Below are 10,616 nucleotides of genomic sequence, written 5' to 3'. Positions count from 1 at the left end.
CTGGCTTTCCTCCAGAATGTGAAAATCCACGTACTCATTTTTTCTGGGGGGTTAGCCTGAACCTCAGAACATGGTTCTGTCCCCTGAAGATGGAAAAAGAAACTCAAGAGCTGGTGCCACTGGAAATTTCAGAATCTCTGGTAATAGCATCAGAATTGCTGAAAAGTTCAAAGAAAGTGAATTTTTGGCACCTTTGTCAGGAGAGAATCTCAGAGAAGCAGGAAGAAACAGCAGGGCTCCTGGGCTGATACAGCTGGAGAAGAGATTACCATGCAGTCTCCTTGGATAAGCAAGGGCCACAGAGCAAGGTGATCACTACTGGAGGGGCTGCTCTGTGGGTTCTAGGGACCCTTGGGATCCTGGGGTCCTCACCCCCTTTAGGGTTCATACTCTGGGAGGTACAGGCAGATAGAAATGGTGGGAAATGTAATCGAGAGATGAAAAGCTCCATGTGGGAGCAAACTGCCTAAGAGAACGGTATCTAAATAAAGGAAGCCATGGGGCGCTGGAGACAGTGCCACGGAACTGATATTCTGCATTTTCACCGGGCGAGGGGAGGGAAGAGGGTGGATCAGCTGTACCGTCACCAGTGGAGACAGCTTTCCGAGCAGCATGGATGACTCATCTGGCACACGCATGCTCAAAAAATGTTAAATATGGAAGAGGGGTGGGGAAATGTCCGCTAACAAAGGCTAGATTTGGGGCACATAATTTTGGGGCCTGGCATGTCTGTCTTCAATGACTGAGTCATTTGGCCACTTTGAAATGAAGGTGACTTGGGGTGACTTACCTAAAGACAGACCACCACAAAGCTTCCGTGGTCAGAAGGCAAAGGTCCGAGTTACTTCGGGTGATGTGGTTAACGCAAGCAGCTAATCAAAAAACAAATTAGCTAACCGGGCCATGGTCACACGTTATGAATATCAAATGCTATTCATAGCTTTGTTTTCCTTTGAAAACCAAGCTCCAGAGTGAATTTGTGTTTACAGCTGATGTTCAGAGGAAAGGGCTGGAACACAGCCTGCCCTTCCCACACCTCCCTTGGAATCTGTGTTGGAGACGGGACGTTGCATTGGGCGCATAGCAGATCTGATGCACTATGCCAGTTCTGGTCCACAGAGAAGAGCCAGGGAATTCAATTTCTCCTTTGCCTTTAAGGACACAGGTTCTACTTCTGCAGAAAAGTAAAGGTCACAGAGAGACTGTGACCAAGCAACTGGGAATACAAGAAACTGTCTTAAGAGGTTCAGAGGCTAAAAGCTAGCCAACAATAGCCGTAAAACAGGGGTTCTCAACTTCTGGGATCTAGTGGTTGATGATCTGAGGTGGAGCTGATGTAATAATAGAAATAGAGTGCACCATATATGTAATGTAGTTGAATCATCCTGAAACCATCCCCTTTCCTCCTGGTCCATGGAAAAACTGTCTTCCTTGAAACCAGTCCGTGGTGCCAAAAAGGTTGGGGACCACTGTCATAAAGGATTTTGTGTGCCCTTGGAGCTAGGTAAATGTGGACTCTATTAGGTGATATTTAATCAACATGAAATGTCTTGCTGTGGTCTAAATATATTAGGCAAGCAGCAGATATTTAGAGTGCGTTTGTCACGTGCAATGAACTGCACGGGCCCCTGCTCTGAAAACACTGTGTCATGTATCAGGTAGATGGATGAGTCAAGAAATAAATGTACAGAAAACTAAAAAAGAGTGAACTGAACTTTTGTACCATTAAATGAGGAGACACGTGGACTTTAAGTCCACGAGGAGCGACTCATGGCTTGCTGCTTGATTCCAAGTGAAGTCACCACACTTAGGATTTATGGAAGGAATGAGCCATCATAATTTGTAGTTTGATTTAAAGTTTTCAAGTCTTTCTTCGGGAGGTGGTAATGGTTACATCTCATCTGAGCTCTGGCCAGCCGCCCTCTGCTCAGCCCGGCTCCGTTTGCGTCTGTGCAGACAACGATGTGTTCTTGGCAAAGTCTCTGGGTGAATCGCTGCAGCTGCAGCTGATTGGGGAGCGGGAGGATTTACGACCATTGGTCTTCCCCACGAGGAGCATATTTGCCTTTAGAGCATATTATGCCTTTAGCACATTTTCCCATCAAGACTTTTTTTTTTCAGTGAGAACTCATAGAAAAGTTATCCGCGGACCACGGTTCTCCTGACCTCGGTCAGCAGAGCCCACGAACGGCACGGGTCCCGTGGCCTGTGTCTGTTTCCCAGGACTCGGCCACCTGGCTGCCTCCGAGCTCCTCCAGGTCGGGTTTTCCTCCCCTCCTTCTGAGATGCAGCTGCCGAAAAGGCAGGGGACCTTCGGGATGCATTTCTCAGTACTCTGGCAAGCACTTAGAATAAACGGCAGACAAACCGTGGGGAGCCCTTGGCAGAGCTGCTTTCTGACGTCCTTTGGTTCATCCTCATTCAGGGTCCAGCCCATAATAAGCAGATACGAGCTGGTAGATTTCTAATTTTTCTCTATTTCAAATATATAATGGTTTCAAAACTTGCTGTATGTTAGTTTGCTCAAGCGGCCATAGCCAAATACCATAGACTGGCTCAACCAACAGAATTTTTTAAAATACTGACCTATTTATTTGGCCGTGCTGGGTCTTTAACTGTGGCAGGAGGGGTCTTTTTTAGTTGTGGTGTGAGAACCTTCAACTGTGGCGTGTGGGATCTAGTTTCCTGACCGAGGATAAAACCTGGGCCCCATGCAATGGGAGTGCAGAGTCTTAGCCACTAGACGACCAGGGAAGTCTCGGAAATTTGTTTTCTCACAGTGCTGGAGGCTGGAGCTCTGAGGTTCAGGTGTGGGCAGGACTGGTCTCTCCTGAGGGCTCTCTCCTTGCCTTACAAACGATCCCCTCCTTGCTGTGTCCTCACGGGGTTTTCCCTGTCTGCGTGTGTGTCCTAATCTCCTTTTCTTACAAGGACATCGGTCATATTGGATTAAGTCCCACGCTAAGGGCCTCATTTTAACCTAGATCTTTAAAGAGCTCATGTCCAAACACAGCCACCTTCTGAGGGTATTAGGACTTCAGTGTGGGGGTTTGCAGGGTGGGGGTGGGGGACACAATGCAGCTTAGAGCACACTGGGTATAATTTTTTCTCACCCGCATTTCAGATTATTTCCTCTGGACTGATTCCTAGAGCACAGATCCCTAGGCAAAAAAAGTAATAAAATAAAATAAGGCTTCTGAAAATTGCTTTCCCAAAAGAATGTAACAATCAGTACTGTCACAGTCTACTTTAAAAAATATTTTTATAAAAAGGGGATGAATCAATGAAGGATTCTGTTCAGTTTTGTCTAATAGAAACTCACCTCCAGTGACTTGACAGGGGTTTGTTCTGGGACTTACAGGGCAGTGTGGAAGCCGTTTAGAATTTGCGCAGTGGCTTCAAGGCAGCACCGAGGGGGTTGGGCCGTCTGAGTTTCTGCCTGCTACCTTCCCCATCTTCACCACGTGGCTTTCAGGCCTTTGCTCTGAGCCCGCTGCCTCTCCTCCCCGGATCTCCCCTGGCTGCTGCCTCACTGGCTTCAGACTTTTATACCAGTGTCATCTTTTCAACGACACATTTGGGTGTACATACAAACTTCACTTCCTCTTTATTTCCAAGTCTTTCTTCCATGTTTCATTTTTCCTTCTTAGCATTTATTGTTATTTAGTGTGGTGGTGGTTTAGTCGCTAAGTCATGTCCGACTCTTGCGACCCCAGGAACGGTAGCCCACCAGGCTCCTCTGCCCATGGGATTTCCCAGGCAAGAATACTGGAGTGGGTTGCCATGCCCTCCTCCAGGGGATCTTCCCCACCCAGGAACTGAACCCAGGTCTCCTGTATTGCGGGCAGATTCTTTACTGACTGAGCTATGAGGGAATCCCCCATTATTTATTATGTATATTTTAATTATTTTTATTGTTTGTTTTTTCCTCCTCTAGGAAGTAAATGTCCTAAAGACACATTTGTTCATTATGGTTTGCATATGGGCTTCCCTGGTGGCTCAGAGGTTAAAGCGTCTGCCTCCAATGCAGGAGACCTGGGTTCGATCCCTGGGTCGGGAAGATCCCCTGGAGAAGGAAACGGTAACCCACTCCAGTATTCTTGCCTAGAGAATCCCATGGACAGAGAAGCCTGGTAGGCTACAGTCCAAGGGATCACATAGAGTCGGACACGACTGAGCAACGGAACAGAACGGATGCACACGCGCGCACACACACACACACAAACTCTTCCACTTTCAGGAAAGACTAAGCCCACACTGATCTTTCTTTCTTCTTTCCTCCCTTCCTCCCTGTCTTCTTTCAGCTTGCCAAAGGTCACACAAAAAGTTAGTGACTAACCAGAAGAGTATGAACCCCAGTTTCCTCAAGTTTTTGCCCTTGCCACCATTCTTAAATAAGAATGTCATCAACCATGAACAGTAGCCTAACAGGTTTATATTAATAAATATCGACTGCCTGTTGAATTTAGATTTCACAAAGCTTTTGAAACAAAGCATGGACTAAGGCCGTATTTTAAACTCACTCGTACAGTATTTCCAATTATTGACATTTCTAAGCAGGTTGGATCGAGATGCTAAAGTATGGGTTTGTTCTGCCATAAATTCCTGATGAACGCTGAGTGCCCTTTTCCCAAAATCCTTATCAAGTAGAGAACACTGCATATAATATGTTAACATGTGTGAAACAGGAGGCTAAAAATGTATTAGGATGCTCTTACCGACACACAAAATATCTCTGGAAAGACACACGAGTATCCGTCAACGATAATTGTGGGGAGGGGGTAATGGGTCGCTGGGGGCACAGGTGGGAGAGGTGACCTGTGTGAATGGTGACGTTACCATGAGACCCAAGGATACCTTTAAATTCGGTCACAAAAAGATAAAACAGACAAAAGACCCAAACTGTTCGGTCACTGGGTCGCCCCAGGCTTGGCTGGCTCACTGTGTTAGACGCGAAGCTACCAGGGCCCCAGGGTCTGTGGCCCCCACACGCATCTCCTACACTCCCCCTGTACACTCGCCCAGCCATAAGGGCCCGCTGCTGTTCCCTGAACAAGTGGATCTCGGGGCCACAAGGGCCTCTGCCCTGCGTTCCCTTCGCCTGCAGCCCTCCTGCCCCGTCCTTTCGTGGCTCCCTCCTTCACCTCGGGCGGGTCTCCACTCCACCTTCCCTCACCACCTCGGATCCTGTTGCCCTCCACTCCTCCCATTCCGCTTACTCCGTCTTCCCCGACTTCTGTCACTTACCTGTAGGTTTCCTTGCTCCATGAGCTCCACAAGCCAGGGACTGTTTTCCTGAGCACCGAGAACAGGGCCTGCCCCAAAGACGGCACTCCAGACATCATACATATTTTCTGAGTGCATTAATACGTTCACAAATGAATCCCGTCGAGGAGCTTAATGCAAGGTAGTATTAGAAGCTGCCTAGTTCAGGAGGGGCAAGTAAGTTTCATTCAGCTCTGTCTTCAGCTACTTAGAAAGCTACATGGAGACTCAGAGACTTTGACTTAGGCCATGAGAATGCTGTGGTCAGTTAACTAACGAGTGTAAACCATGGACCCAGGAGGGAAAAAAGAGCTTGCGTGTCCTGTAACAGCAATCTGGTCGCCTTGGCCAAAGACGTGGCCAGATCAAGAGCATTGAGAGTGAAACTCATTTTGAATAATGACCTTGAAAAACGTGACTCTGTATGTCTCTGTATGCAAGAGAATTCGCTTGTTTCATGTTCCACACGTTTGCCTGCCTGGCTGCTTTACTGCTGAGAGGTTCCCTGTTCAATAGTCTAAATCGAATATTCCAAAAATCTTAAACATTAATTTATTTTTAAGCAAAATTTATTTGATTGGCTCCAAAATTGGTAGCAATTGCTTTTCAATTCATGGATTTCTGCCAGTTCTAGGAACTCAACTAGAGATTAAAATTTTCAGCTATCCAATAAATGGGAAAATCTGGGTTTTTTAAAAAGCCGATTACATTTTGAGCATTACATGAGACTTTTGGTTACAAGTAGCAAAAACAACCCAATACAGCTTAAGGAAAAGGAAGGATGTGACAAATGCCCTCTAGAATTTCACATGGGGTCTTAACTTCCTCAGGATTGAGGGGCCCAGCTGTTCAGTAGCCCCTACAACTCTTAATATTTTGTTTTTTTCTAACCTGGGGGCTTCATTTTTCTCAGAGCAACTTTCTTTACCAACCATTAGTAATCAATCTCACACCCAACTTTGACATGAACAAGAGGACCTGGATTTTTAAATTCAGCTCTAGACTGGCTCAGATGGTAAAGAATCTGTCTGAAATGTGGGAGACCCACGTTCGATCCCTGAGTCTGGAAGATCCCCTGGAGAAGGGAATGGCTACCCACTCCAGTATTCTTCCCTGGAGAATTCCATGGAAAGAGGAGACTGGCGGGCTACAGTCCACGGGGTCACAAAGAGTCAGACACGACCCGGTGACTAACACTAGACTCTCTTGGCCTTAGCACCGCCTTCTGAGAAACCTCCACGCCATCAGAGTCAAGTGGAAAAAGAAGCAAATACACAGGCTGAAGTGCAAAAGGAGAATGACAAGGCAGAGGTCCAAGTGAACTTGTATACCCATGGCAGCCACGGGAGCAGAAACAAGGGAAGCCTTGTTTCTAGGGACGATGGTACCAACTTTTGGACTGCATGCCTACGATCTAGAACTTGTCTCAATGGATCTGGAACATCTGGGGCCATTCCGATGGCCTCGACCACCTTTGAGAGACCCACCTTGCTCGTATCAATATGGTCTCCTTTGGGCCTTTGCACTGGACCTGTGACCATCTGGACTAGTTCTGGTCTCAGCTGTGGCTGAGTGTAACACGCGTACGAGAAATCATTTCCATTGCTGTCGTAGGTGAAGAAAAGAAATGAATCCAGCTCTGATTTGAAACCTCCCAGACATGGGTCACAGACTCATCCATGGACCAATCAACTGAGCTGCGTAGGTGGGACATGAGTTTGAGCAAAGCCCAGGAGATGGTGAGGGACAGAGGAGCCTGGCGTGCTGCAGTCCAGTCCATGGGGTCACAAAGAGTTGCACATGACTGAGTAACTGAACAGCAACCAAGGTGGGGTAAGGGGACGGGTTCAAATTAAAGCGGGGATCCATTGGTACCTGAGGAAGAACGCGGAGACTCCTTCCCAGGAATCAGAGAAGTTGGGGTGGGAGAAAGGGCATTTTTCAGGCGATCCAAGGTGTGGGCAGGGGAGGGGGTCTTCCTCAAAGCTGAGACGTGTGGGCAAGTACCTTGGGTGAGCAGACACTGGGGCCAGTTCCGCCTGACTGGTAACTATAAGCTGCTCTCCAGCTCTCCCTCCCTTCCCACCGCAAGACCTCCCAGCCCTCACCCCGAATGCCCACTGGCTTTTGGCCCCACATAGTTAGCTGCGGTCCTCTTCCGAATCAATGATGCCGATGGAAACCATATAGTTACTGTTTTCTGGGATGACCGAGCTCGGCACAGGCCGCTCTGACCAAAGTCACCTGAAGCGATGTGGGTGGAGGTGCTCTTTTCCTCATGAATTATTCTACCTGCAGTTGACTCACGCTTTATTTTACTTCCCTTTTCACATCTGTTGCCCGGCTCAGCCCTCTGCCACCTGGTATGACTATTTTTCCCCTCTTCCTTCCATATTAAACAACCCCATCCTTTCCCCGCCTGGGGGGCGGCAGGGACAGGCCCCAGCAGCCCTGGCAATGTGTCTGCTTGGTTATAAACAGTCAAGACTTGTGCAATCTTAGCACGAGAAGGGCCTGTAACAATCAGCTGATCCAGTGCTTTATCTTCCCGGGGAGAAAAATGAAGCTAAACTAATATATCTAAATTTCTCAAGGTCGCTCAGGACAGCAGGGGCACAGGATAGCTGAGGTCTTGGTGCTTTCTGGTACCTAGCACAGTGATGTCGCCAGGAACTGGACAAAATGACCAGCCAAAAATAGAAACAGAAGGTGGTACAGAGAACCACTCAAGCAGTTCCTCGGGTCCTGTGACTAAAATCCCCCACCGCCATCAGGCTTTTCTTATTCTCTTTTAAAATAAACCTGTCCCCGTTTATGGACACAAGCACTGCAGGACTCTCACCAAGGCAGGATGGGCAAATAGTAATCAAGCCACTGTCATGATTGGTGGGGAATGGGGGAAAAAAAAAAAACCCAAACTAAAATCCTCAACCAAGCAAACAAAACACACATTAGTGATGGTCCCTAACCATGGACTTCCCTGGTGGCTCAGATGGCAAAGTGTCTGCCCATACTGCAGGAGACCGGGGTTCAATCCCTGGGTGGGGAAGATCCTCTGGAGAAGGAAATGGCAACCCACTCCAGTACTCTTGCCTGGAAAATCCCACAGACCGAGAAGCCTGGTAGGCTACAGTCCATGGGGTCGCAAAGAGTCAGACATGATTGAGCGACTTGACTAACCAAGAGAAAGTTTTCAACCGGTTTGGGGATAGAGGGCAAAAATATTTGATCGGGTTTAGGAGATAGGGATATGATGTCATCAAATACACTTGGAGACCAGGTTCCCAATACTGCCCTAGCTCTGCCTCTTGTAAAAGAAAATGGAATAAAAACTTCCTCCAACCTCCATAAAAATGCACCCAAATCTCTCCAGTTTACTCTAGAGGTTGAATAAAGCTAATTATAATGGGAAAGGGATAAATTCCATGTCCCGGGAGCTCAGAGGGTGAGAAGAGTGTTTGGGGAGACTCCTCTCCAGGGCTCTGATTAACACCCCTCTTCTGACACCATCAGCTCACCTGACGTAGGAAAAACTGAAATCCTGTAGCGGGGCGGGGGAAGAAGAGGACCAGAACTCGGATTGCCCTGTTTGTCAACTTTCAAGCGATCATATGGAAGCCACAGAGGCACTCAGTTTTTAAAACATACACATGCTACAAGGCTCATCACCAAAAATAGCCCCTTGCTTCATCTGTCATCCTTACCTGAGAGGCAGTCTCTTTCAGCTCAGCTATAGCCGATGCTGTTTATTTTCCTAGTATTATATGTCATGCTTATGCTGCTAGTTCTTGATTCTCCCTTCTATGGCTGTCTTACTCCAGAATGTGAGATTCTAGCTTCTTTATTACTGTCCCTTCCAGTTACGCAACAGTTTTTATCAAATCAATATTCTGTGCTTACGTCAGTAATGTAATAATGTAATGTTTACATTGACAATGCAAACACTGTTCAGAGAAGTGCCATGTAGCACACGGTGATTGCTTTTTTCTTTCCCATATAACTTTTTGTATTTCCTGGAATTAATAATTGCCTTTTTGTTGTCGTTACTATTGTTTAATTGGTTTTCTATGTGTCTTTAATTCATCTTCTAACTATAAATTATAAAATTATAACTTAAGCATTATAAAATTCTTAATATTGTAAATAAGAACATAATTCTGTAACTATCAAGAATTGTAAAATTCTTCCTAATACAGTCAAACATATCAGTCTCTTATTTTTTCCTTCGAATGTCTCCGAGATTCAGCAATCTTGGATTTCTCTGTCCTCCAGAACGCAGATACGGACTGCTTTTCCCCTAGGTTTTCTGCACAGCTATGATTTGGAAACTTCCCTTCATCTTCATTCTGGGAATTCTTTCCACCTCTCTCCTGTCTCTGGCCTATTTTTCAGGGATCTTGGTTTTTCTCTTCCTTTGGTAGGGAGGAGTACATCTTCCAGTAGCTTTTTGAGAATAGGGGAATGGCAAGTGAAATTTTTGAGACAACGAATGCCTGAAAAATATCTTTATTCTGTTTTCATGACTGGTTTACACTTTGGTTGGGTATAGAAGTCTAGGTTATAAATCATTTTCTCCTTTTAATGCCTTTGGAAGGCCTTGATCGCTTTGTCCTGCTGTTCAGAAGTCTGAAGCCATTCTGACTCCCTGACTTCTCTGAGTGGATATACTTCTTTCTGAAAGCTTTGGGGTCTTCTCTTGATCCCTGAAGTTCTGAAGTCTCACAGTGACGTGAGATGTGTCTTGGTGTGTGTCTTTCTGTGGGTCTGCTTTCATTCTTTGTGCTGGGCACTCACTGGCCATTTTAAAATTATTATTTATTTTAATTGGGGGATAATTACTTTACAGTACCGTGATGGTTTTTGCCATACATCCACATGAATCAGCCATAGGCACACATGTGTCCACTTTCCTCTGGGACCCCTCCCACCTCCCTCCCCACCCCATCCCTCAAATTGACATGCTTCAGTTCCGGGACGCTATCTTCATTTAGTTTCCCTGTTTTCTCTTTTCAAAACTCTTGTTTAGCAGATATTGAGTCTCCTGAATTTATATCAATTTTTTTTTCATCTTTCTTTCGAAATTTTTGTCTATTTCACTTTTGGTAGATTCCCTCAACTTTACCTTTCAACCCTCTGAAAGAATTTCTTTTTCCATCATATTTGTAACCTCCGTGACGTCTTTCTTGTTTTCTGTATGCTCTCTGTCTCGTTAAAGGGCATCCTGATATTTTTAGAAAATTACTATCATTTTGAAAATGAACACAGTATCTTTTTTTTTTTTACCTCAGTGTTATATTAATAGTATTTTTTCTCTCCCTGCATTGCCTTTGTTTTTTCAAAGTGCTCGCTTT

Source organism: Moschus berezovskii, chromosome 26, assembly GCF_049115385.1.
Source record: "Moschus berezovskii isolate FMDL1 chromosome 26, NW_MosBer_1.0, whole genome shotgun sequence".
NCBI classification, from domain to species: domain Eukaryota; kingdom Metazoa; phylum Chordata; class Mammalia; order Artiodactyla; family Moschidae; genus Moschus; species Moschus berezovskii.
Note: the sequence above shows the minus strand (reverse complement) of the source record.